Source organism: Amblyomma maculatum, chromosome 7 (genome assembly GCF_055883805.1).
Source record: "Amblyomma maculatum isolate TAMU_Amacu chromosome 7, ASM5588380v1, whole genome shotgun sequence".
NCBI classification, from domain to species: domain Eukaryota; kingdom Metazoa; phylum Arthropoda; class Arachnida; order Ixodida; family Ixodidae; genus Amblyomma; species Amblyomma maculatum.
In genome coordinates, this window is record NC_139350.1 from 123,188,742 (window position 1) to 123,198,614 (window position 9,873).

The window sequence follows — 9,873 nt, forward strand, 5'->3', positions numbered from 1 at the left end:
ATTTGATTTGAGTGATGATATGTGGAAACACTAAAGATTCTGCCTACTCCACGTTACCTCCATCCATGGCCATGAGCCGTCCTATTCAATAAAGGACTTGCAACTCAACTCGTGCTCGCGGGTGCAAGAGCGGGTAGCGCTCGTTCAAGGTGAAATGATCTGTCTTAGGACACCGAAAGACGCAGAGAAGAGGCAAGAGTGGAAGCGCACCATCAAGCGCGGCGACAGAGTGCTCGAAGAAAGTAGTGTCGTTTGTGATCGACACTTCGAACCCGAGCTGTTTTATTGAGAAGACTGATTCAGGGAAAGGTTAACTGAGATTCCTCGGGATGTTACCTCACGAAGGATGCCGTCCAGACAGTGTTTCCTGACGTTCCAAGATACTTGCCGAAACCCCTGCCTCAAAAATGAAATGAGCGCAACTTATTGTGCGAGCAAAAACAGTCAGCAGGGGGATCTGCAGAGAAAAAGAAGCGCATTGATCCCAAAGCACCAGTGAGCCGATTAAAGAATACAGTGACGGTGGATCGTACGTGTGACGCGAGTCTGCTCCAGGAAAGCAGAAAGCTGCGGTCACCACCACCGCGTGGACAAATGTCGCTCTTTCTGATGATGAGCAAGTAACATTCGCACATGCCACTCAAGCGAAGACGGATCTCCGGAAGTTATATACGTAAGCCGGCGAATTCCGCTCCATCGCAGTTATAACAAGCATCAGCCCGTGACGTCAGTGGAGATGCGGCGGCGCTGGTGGCAGCAGTGACTTTCGTGGTGTAGGCAAAAGCATGGGCCGTCTGCATTGGATGCGCGGCGCTTGCTGCGTTTTCGAGCATTATTCCCGATATTCCTGCAATGTGTGGTGCGGTTTATTGCGCCACAAGGCAGAAAAAGGAAAGTGGTACCTGTTTTCACTTGTTTCTTGCGGTCGGATGAAGATGAGAGCGAATGACAGAGGCATTGAGCGCGACAATTGTAGACCCTTCGACGACGGATTGCCTTGTCAGCTAACGTGCGCTGCAGTTCTGCTCTGAAACGTGATCAGTTCGTTTGCAACTCTTAATTGCCGTGATTGTTTTTCGGCCACATGACGAATAGCGCAATAACAAACGCCTGCAGCTCGTTCACGTTTTGGTGTATATACTACCAGGCCATAAGAAGTTTAGACGTGATATCCCGTGCGCGTATATGATCTTAATTGAACGCAGCTAGGAAACCGCGCTGTGAGTTCCATTCATCTGCGGTACTACCCGTGCACATTTTCGTACAGAAAAGGACACAAAAGCTGCTGCGAAGGCAACTGCAGTTATCTTAATTTTTCGGTCACTCCAGCGCGATCATTTCCGAAACAGACCAAGAGAATAGTAATTAGTAGCTTTGCTCTGTTTTCACTTTCCGGAATTTCAACGAGTGACGCACTCTTCAACGGTCCTAGAAATCGAGTGAACATCGTTAGGAACTGGACAAAGTCAAGCAGCGCTATTTCTCAGAATATTAAATTTTATTTTTGAAGGTCATTAAGATTATAATGAATTCAAATTAACCATACAACCAGCTCTGATTGAGTTAGATACTTAATTGTGGTATATACGGTACATTACGTTTAATGTCCCAAAGTGGAATTGGCTAGGGGTGAAAAATGGATCACTGCCTTGTCGTGGCGGAGGGGCTTGCGAAACTCGATGAAGTCGTGAGCTCTGCTGTGTAGGGCCACCCAAGATAGACAGGTCACGGCAGAGAGTTCTGACAAAATGTGATTCACTGGAGAAGGTAATGGCAACCCACTCCAGTATTTCCTGCCAAGAAAACCCTATGGCCAGTCAGTCACAATACCATTATCGATATGGCGCCGGAAGATGAGCCCCCCAGGTTGGAAGGCGTTCCACATGTTACTGGGGATGAACAAAGGGCGATTCCTAGTAGCTCCAGGACGAATGAAGCGGCTGGGCTAAAGCCAAAAGGACGCTCAGTTGTGGATGTGTCGGGAAGCGACCGGAAAGTCCGATGTTGCAAGGAGATATATCACATAGCAACATGGAATGTAAGATCTATGACGCAAGGTAAACTGGATATCGTCAAGTGAGAAATGGACAGATTGAACATTGATATCTTGGGTATCAGCGAGCTCAAGTGGACCGGAATGGGAGAATTTAACTCCGGCGACCATTATGTCTTTTATTGTGGGCACGAATCCAAGAGAAGGAATGGGGTCGCTCTCATAGTAAACAGAAGAATGGGCAAAGCAGTGCTAGGGTACAACCCCAAAAACGACCGAATGATTTCACTTCGGATCCAAGGTCACCCTTTCAACATAACAGTTATCCAAGTCTATGCACCGACCACTGCTGCTGAAGAAGCTGACGTTGAGAGATTTTATGCGGACCTACAATGCCTTTTAGACCGCACCCCATCATCAGACGTCGTTTTTCTCATAGGAGACTGGAATGCTAAGGTCGGGAGTGAAGAAATATCCGGAATTACAGGCAAGTTCGGTCTTGGTGAGCCAAATGAAGCTGGGCAGAGGCTAGTAGAGTTCTGTCAAGAAAACAACCTGACCATAGCGAATACTCATTTTCAACAGCACAAGAGGCACCTGTACACATGGATTTCACCGGACGGTCTGTACAGGAATCAGATCGATTATATTATTTGCCGGCAGAGATGGAGAAGCGCTATACAAGCAGTAAAAACAAGGCCTGGGGCCGATTGTGGCACCGATCATCAGCTTCTTGTTGCCAAAATTAAGCTTCGATTGAGGAAAAAGCAGAAAACTAGAAGGCCTTTCAGGTATGATCTGGATCAGATTCCATTAGAATATGCTGTGGAAGTGAGGAATCGATTTCAAGAATTAGATCTAGAAGACAAAGAGCCCGAAGAGATGTGGACTGATGTTCGTGATATAATACAAGAAGTTGCTACTAAGGTAGTTCCAAAGCAAAAGAAATGCAAAAAAGCAAACTGGTTATCTGAAGAGGCTTTGCAAATAGCTGAGGAAAGGAGGATGGCAAAAGGTATGGGGGAAAGAGAAAGATACAAGGTTCTCAATGCGGATTTTCAGAAAATAGCAAGGAGAGATAAGAATGCCTTCCTGAACATACAGTGTCAAGCAGTTGAGGACAACAGCCAATTAAGGAACACAAGAGCTCTGTATAAGACAATCAAAGATATCAAAGGAAGCTTCTGTGCTAAGCTGGGCGTGATAAAGGACAAACAAGGCAAGGACCTCACTGAAGCCTCAGAGATAAAGAAGAGGTGGCAGGAATACACAGAAGAACTGTACAAGAAGGACCCGGATGTGCAAACCCAACATAGGACGGTTGTGATTACTGATCTCGAGCCGGGCATCCTGAAGAGTGAAGTTGAATGGGCCTTAGCCAGCCTTGCTAAGAACAAAGCTAGCGGAATTGATGGTATTCCAGCTGAATTGCTTCAAAACCTCAACCACGATGCTGTTAACACACTGCATACATTATGTCAAAAGATTTGGACAACCCTGCAGTGGCCACAGGATTGGAGGAGGTCAGTTTACATCCCCATTCGAAAGAAAGGCAGTGCCAAAGATTGTTCCAACTACCGCACGATCGCGCTTATTTCGCATGCTAGCAAGGTGATGTTAAAAATCCTGCAAGGTAGGCTGCAGCAGTATGTGGATCGGGAGCTTCCGGACGTGCAAGCTGGGTTTCGCAAGGGCAGAGGAACTCGAGACCAAATTGCCAACCTTCGCTGGATCATGGAAAAAGCAAGAGAGTTCCAGAAACTCATTTACTTCTGCTTTATTGATTATGCGAAAGCGTTTGACTGCGTAGATCACAGCAGATTGTGGCAAGCTCTCCGAGAAATGGGAGTTCCAATTCACCTCATCTGTCTCCTCAGGAACCTTTATGAAGGGCAAGAGGCCACAGTCAGAACTGGGCATGGTCTTACTGATTGTTTTCCGATTGAGAAAGGGGTGAGGCAAGGCTGCATACTGTCGCCCTGCCTATTTAACCTATATGCAGAGTGCATCATGAGGAAGGCCGGTCTGGACGAGTCTTCAGCTGGAGTGAAGATTGCTGGAAAAGGTATCAACAACCTTAGATATGCGGATGATACCACTTTAATGGCAGAAAGTGAAGTGGAACTCAAGAGACTTCTGATGCGCGTACGAGAGTGAGAAGTTTGGGCTTAAACTGAACATTAAAAAGACGAAGATCATGGCGTCTTGCCCTATCAAGTCCTGGAGCATCAATGAACAAGAAGTGGAAGCTGTGACAGATTTTCTGTTCTTGGGCGCCAAGATTACCTCGGAAGGAGACTGCAGCCATGAAATTAGGAGACGTCTGCTTCTGGGAAAGAGAGCAATGGTTAGCCTTGACCGCCTAGTAAAGAGCAGAGACATTAGTCTGCCAACCAAGATCCGTATAACCCGTGCTATGGTCTTTCTAGTTGTGATGTATGGATGCGAGAGTTGGACTGTGAAAAAGGCTGACCGCCGAAGAATTGACGCGTTTGAATTGTGGTGCTGGCGAAGACTCTTAAGAGTTCCTTGGTCTGCCAGAAGATCAAATCAGTCGATATTGTCGACCATAAACCCTGACTGCTCATTGGAGGGTCAAATTCTAAAGTTAAAGCTCAGCTACTTTGGTCATCTGATGAGAAGAGAGGAGTCGCTGGAGAAAGATTTGATGTTGGGAAAGGTTGAGGGTCGCCGGAGAAGGGGTAGGCAGCGAACGCGATGGTTAGATGGCATTCTCGAGGCATTGCAGATGAAGCTATGTGATGTTAAGAAGATAGTGAGAGACCGGAAAGCGTGGCGTGACATGGTGCATAGGGTCACGAAGAGTCGGACACGACTGAACGCCTGAACTGAACTGAAAAATAAGCACAATAATATGAAGCGCATTTGAATAAAAATTTTCCCAATATATTAAAAATGCTCAGCATATCTCGCAAATTGCACTGCAAGTGATCGCGGACATCGTAGAGAAAATTACAATTGCGCTCACAGCAAAAAAAAAAAGGCAAAAAAAATGCAGCATTATTACGAGCTTTTTATTTATATAGTAACCTGTGAATGACACTGACTACGACTGCGCGATTCAACAGACGTGGAACGTCTTTTTATCGCGCAGGATAGAACAAGTTGGCAGCGCGCCCACTAGGCGAATGTTACAAAGATATATATAGAAGATTGAGTTCTTATTCAGTGAAATTCTACGACTTAAGTTGCTGGTACAGCGAGCTACAAATGTGATTTCTAGTTCAGTATAGTTGCCGGTAATATTATTCTTTAGAGTGAAGGTGCTTGGAGCAGCAGAAAAAGTACCCATCAAAATAGTCGTCACATGAAAAACGCACTTTCAATCATTCATATTATCGTCCTTGTATGCGCTAACAATAGGCCCGGAAGTTCACTATATACTAGTTTTTCTTTTACATTGTGATGCCTCGTTTTCATTTAATTTAATCAGTCACTACAGTCCCACGTTGCTACAGTCGCCCACCGTAGCCGCGCGCTGTTGAGGCCACGGAGAGAGAAGCCAATTCAGCGCTTTTCGCCAGGTAATACCAGCAGTAATTGGCTAGTAAAGTGTTGAACTACTCTCCAGGCATAGACCAAACTATTTCTACGTATCGCTTTAGAATATTCACACGCGCGAACTGGTTTCTAAGGCAGCGTCGCTTGGCGCAGTGTAGGCACGATGCGTTTTTGCCTACACCCCTGTCGCTGCCGATCGCAGCGCCACCTTTGTTGACAAACATGACGCTTGCCTATACAGATGAAGCTGCCATGAATGCTGCAGTGTACATTCGAGCAAAGAAAGTGAAGGAGATAGCAGCTGTCAAATAAACAGAAGAGATAATTAATCTTCTTCGGGACATTGCGAAACTCAGTTAGTGTCCTGGCTGCGGATTGAAGCCCATGCATGGAAATACCTTTCCCTCCTTTAATGGGTGTTACTTTGCGAAGAACGGCACCATTCTTTCTGATGCAGCACGGATGCATAGCCTGCAAATACTTGCGAAAGGTAATTCAGAATAACCCGTCAAGAAGAAAAGGACCAAGCCTGGCGGGTGTAAAGAATTTTTAAAAAGACTTCCAAGTCTCGAGCAGGTTTTCGTATGAAAGATGTACTATTGGTGACAAAGTTGGTAAGGTCTATGAAATGAAAAATGAAAATGAACGCCTTTCAAGGACAGCGTTTGAAAGAAGGGTTAGTGGCCTTCCTCTTAAGCAGCAGCTGGGTGTTAAGACATGTTTTGAGGCTGCAAAATGCAATTCAAGAAAAGGGATGGCATATTCGAGTGGCTGCTCGGCTTTCTAAGCACTAAAGAATGCATATCAGCAGTTTGCCTGAAGCCCGATGTGATTTGCAGGGCTCGGGTTTCAATCTTGCATGCTTTAATTGTGCATGCATCCGAAAGGTTCCAGTTCTACCTACGTGTTGTAACTTGACAAGAAGTTAAGATGTTAAGATAGTCCTTCATGCAAGCGCAATTGTTTATACAAAATCTTCAGAGACGCTTTTACAATATGGCACCGCGGTAATATTCAGTGAGGATAAAAGGGTATAAAAAGCGGCTTCGTTTGTCCATCGGCTCCGGGGCATGCGCGCAAAACTTCGGTCACGACAAAAAAGAAATCGTTTCCGTAGTTATGCCAATAACTGGAATGCGAATTCAATACTACGACTAAACTGAAATAAAAAAACTAAAGAGCAGCATCGCACATACGAGGCACCAGGCAGTGCGCATCGAATGCATTTCGAAGTGCACTGGCACGCGTCGTCTGCTCTGTCAGTAGTGGCGCACTCCGGTAAAGTACCTTTACACTCCGGTTCACCGCAGCGCCACCGCTTGCGATCATTCAGCGGCAGCCCCGGACGAGGGCCTCGAGATCGAGCAGAGGCGCCACCTTGCGGCTCAGCGACGAAACCTACTCAGCGTGGATGCGTTTTCGCGTCGCGTGCCAGCCCGCGGTGATTTACGCGCGCGTGCGGCGTGTACAGGAGTGTTTTATGAGAAGCATATTGCTAGAGGTAAACCACAGCCCCTCGTGACGGTTACACGCCGTGCAAAGAATGTGGAATGCTACGTCACACCACGTGATACGCTGACGTCACGACAGAGGTGAGACGAGGGTCCAGCGCCGTCGGCTGCGGTTGCACGCCGTCCGGACCACGTGGTATGGGGACGTCACACCACGTGATACGCTGACGTCACGACAGAGGAGAGACGGGGACCGGCTCGCGCCGTCGGCTGCGGTTGCACGCCGTGCGGACCACGTGGTATGGTGACGTCACACCACGTGATACGCTGACGTCACGACAGAGGAGAGACGGGGGACCAGCTCGCGCCGTCGGCTGCGGTTGCACGCCGTGCGGACCACGTGGTATGGTGACGTCACACCACGTGATACGTTTACGTTACGACAGAGGAGAGACGGGAACCGGCTCGCGCCGTCGGCTGCGGTTGCACGCTGTGCGGGCCACGTGGTATAGCGCAGGTTTATATATGAAGGGGAGACGATTGCGCTCGCCTCCAGTAGACCCTCACAAAAGGTGGCGATGTCTCCAGGGAGTGCAGCCGAGCGGTGGAATGAAAAGCGAAGGCTGCGGCGTGCTGCAGAGAGCCCAGAAGAGCGGGAAGAACGTTTGGCCAAGGAGCGTGCTCGGCATGCGGCTCGACGACAACGATGCTCCACTGATACGAGCAACGTAAAAGCACGTGTAACCAAGGAAAGAAAAGTTTAGCCAAGTGTAACCATGGAAAGCCGAGTTTAGCAATCAATATGCTTCGCATCTGACCAGGCTTAACCAAGCTAAGCCTCAGCCATTTTTGTTTGTTTCGCGGTTCCTCTGAGCTTTTGCTTACCTATATGCCTCTTGCAAAATAAATATGAACAGTCCATAACCTCACGCTTCATTAATAAAAAAATACTTGTCCGTATCGAGCATGTCATGCTTGGATAAGGACATCATCCATCGCGGTCTTCGGCGCTTGAGATCCTTTGACATGCAATGTCTCCAACGAAGTGGTACTGTCGTTACCGCTGTGTGAAAGCAAAACAGGTCGCTGCCGTCAATAAAAGTTAATGCAAACGCTCAGAAATCGCATATTCCCGTTTCTGTTTGGAATACCGCAGCTACTAAAACATATGCCACCGTAGACTGCTTCATATAGCAGAATGCAGTTTGAACAGACCACTCTATGCCTACTATGCCTTCTGTATTCACCATAGAGTTGTGCGAGTACTTTTTTTTGGTTTTACTTTTAAACCTCTGTCGCGGTGTCTCAGTGGTAAGGGCGCTCGACTGCTGGTTTCGAGAACGGGGGATTCAATCACAACCGTTTCGAAAGGCGCTCCTCTGCTGTGGGATTCGACTGCACAATAAACAATCCCATGTGGTAAATGGGGTGTTAATATTGAAAAAAAAAACGGCACCAAAACCAGCTTCTGCAATCATCCGTCATAGCCGATGCCGCTTTCATGCGTTGAACCCGGGCCAATATGCATTTCTTTTCTTTTTTGTTGTTGTTGTTGTTGAAGGCTTTTGTGCATCCGTAAAAGTTTTAGTGAGCACATTTTGCTTTAGAGAAATGCTCGAATGTTTGAGAAACATATTCCCTGCACCTAATTGTTACCCTAAATATTACATAATACACCTAGATTAATGTACTTTACTGGTAGCCTATTATAATCATTACAATCCCATTTCGTCCAATTGCTGTCTTGCGAGCAAACTCGACGATTCTGACAAGAGGAGTAAAACAGCTTCATGCGGGCTTAAATATCAGTGTTTAGTTCGGGAATAAATACACCTTTATAGTCGCATAATAAGATGACCTCCATTTCTTTCAGAATAGTATTATATCCGGCATCTGTTTTGGAAGCAACCCTAATATTTTACTTCGCATAAGATTTAGTCACTGCTAAATAATTAGTGATAAAGAAATTTTCAGCCTGTAAAATTGCTTCCCAGAACATGAAAGTGCCCATGCGCAGTTTATAACGATGTCTTCGCAGCGGGTAATTAGTTGCTTGCACTTTAACGTTACTGAAATTTAATTGCTGATTATTGTAAATTCTGTCAAGTGTGTAAAAGTTCTCTCACACGATGAAATTTTTTGGCATTGCAAAACAAAATAATTACACTACTAATTTACCGTTATTCCCTTCATGGATCACTGCCTTGTCGTGGCGGAGGGGCTTGCGAAATTCGATGAAGTCGTGAGCTCTGCTGTGTAGGGCCACCCAAGATAACAGGTCACGGCAGAGTTCTGACAAAATGTGATTCACTGGAGAAGGTAATGGCAACCCACTCCAGTATTTCCTGCCAAGAAAACCCTATGGCCAGTCACAATACCATTAATGATAGGGCGCCGGAAGATGAGCCCCCCAGGTTGGGAGGCGTCCCACATGTTACTGGGGATGAGGCGATTCCTAGTAGCTCCAGGACGAATGAAGCGGCTGGGCTAAAGCCAAAAGGACGCTCAGTTGTGGATGTGTCGGGAAGCGACCGGAAAGTCCGATGTTGCAAGGAGATACATCACATAACAACATGGAATGTAAGATCTATGACGCAAGGTAAACTGGATGTCGTCAAGCGAGAAATGGACAGATTGAACATTGATATCTTGGGTATCAGCGAGCTCAAGTGGACCGGAATGGGAGAATTTAACTCCGGCGACCATTCTGTCTTTTATTGTGGGCACGAATCCAAGAGAATGGGGTCGCTCTTATAGTAAACAGAAGAATGGCCAAAGCAGTGCTAGGGTACAACCCCAAAAACGACCAAATTATTTCACTTCGGATCCAAGGCCACCCTTTAAACATAACAGTTATCCAAGTCTATGCACCAACCTCTACTGCTGAAGAAGCTGATGTTGAGAGAT